A 1,427-nucleotide genomic window follows, 5' to 3' on the forward strand; every position below is an offset into this window, starting at 1 on the left:
TAGTGATATTTGATGTTGAATTAGCGTGCTTCCCTAGTTGTTCGACCCTTTACTTGCCACTAACTAGTTTAGTGTAGGTTTAGGTATTATAAATAATTAATTTGGTTAGGGTAGTAGCTTAACGTCCTATCTAACCCGTGATAAAATTTTGGCGCTGTTGCCGGGGAAGCAGCTTGTTTAGCATTTATTCTTGCTTTTGTTAGAGTCATTTCACTTTCTTTTCTTTTTGTTTTTTTGTTTTATCATCCTTGTCATTGCTAATTGTTTGCTTAGCTTTGGTGAATGCTTAGTAGGTCTCAAGGAGCACCCTCACATCAAATTGACCACGAAATAAACCGAACCTTGAGACAAGTCCGTAGGCTTTATCAAGACGAGGGTAGAGGTTTTTGTGATATAGTTGATAGTGAGAGTGATACTTACTCTTCAATTTCACCACGCAGATCAATGGCGGGAAAAGAAAATGATGTTTTGTTTCGTGAGTTTGGAAATCCGGAGGATTATGAGCTCACGGGAGGGATTTTGCTACCCGTCACGGAAACCAACTTCTCAATCCATCCACAATATACTCTAACGGTCCAATCGGAGCAATTTTTCGGAAGTGCAAGTGAGGACCCTATTGAACATTTGGACCAATTCCTTGAATTGTGCGCAATAATGCAAACCAATGAAGTGAGTCAAGACTACATTTGTATGCACCTTTTCCGGCAATCTCTCACCGGACGAGCAAAGAAATGGCTAAAGCAAGTAAAGCCTAACACTCTCACAACATGGAGGGAGGTGGTAAAGGCGTTCTTGAAGCGCTTTATCTCCGAGGAGAAGACCGCCGAAATGAGAAGGAAAATTGCATCATTTGAGCAAGATGCTGATCCGATGAAAGTCTTGGTGAAGCATGGGAGAGATTCAAGGAGTGGGTACAAGCATGTCCCCACCATGAGTACAATCAAGGGTGGCTCATGCGGTTTTTCTACGACGGATTGGAGCCCATGTGAAGAGCCAATTTGGATGCGGGGTTGGGTGGTCAATTAATCAATATCCCTCAAAATCAAGTTGAAGCCACAATAAAAGAGGTAGCAAAGAATTACTCTTGGGGGGGCCGAAGAAGAAACGCTCCAAAGAGAGGTGGTATTTACAAATTGGAGAAAGTTGATCAATTACAACATCAAATTGATCAACTAACAAAAGGGCTTTCCAAGTTGAACACGAGTGTGAATGCAAGTTCAAGTGGTGGAGCAAGCTCTTCTCAAGTTAACTCTTTCTCTTGTCAAAATTGTGGAGGAACGAACCATTATACATCCTATTGTGGAAGTTTAAGCCCCGAACATGTAGCGGCATACAACACAAGGCAAGAGGGATTTAGAGGAAGCGTCGATGGAGTAGCTTGGAGACAACCACCACCCGGGTTTGTACCTCAACCTCAACAATGGAAC

At 42.5% G+C, this 1,427-nt stretch overlaps 1 pseudogene; it reads right to left on the minus strand.

The window, feature by feature from the left end:
* Positions 1-825: 825 nt before the first annotated feature.
* Positions 826-938, minus strand: LOC145629724 (small nucleolar RNA R71; annotated as a pseudogene).
* Between the last annotated feature and the right edge of the window lie 489 nt (positions 939-1,427).

The sequence above is a fragment of the Chenopodium album genome, chromosome 4 (assembly GCF_948465745.1).
Source record: "Chenopodium album chromosome 4, dcCheAlbu1.1, whole genome shotgun sequence".
In the NCBI taxonomy this organism is placed as follows: Eukaryota; Viridiplantae; Streptophyta; class Magnoliopsida; order Caryophyllales; family Amaranthaceae; genus Chenopodium; species Chenopodium album.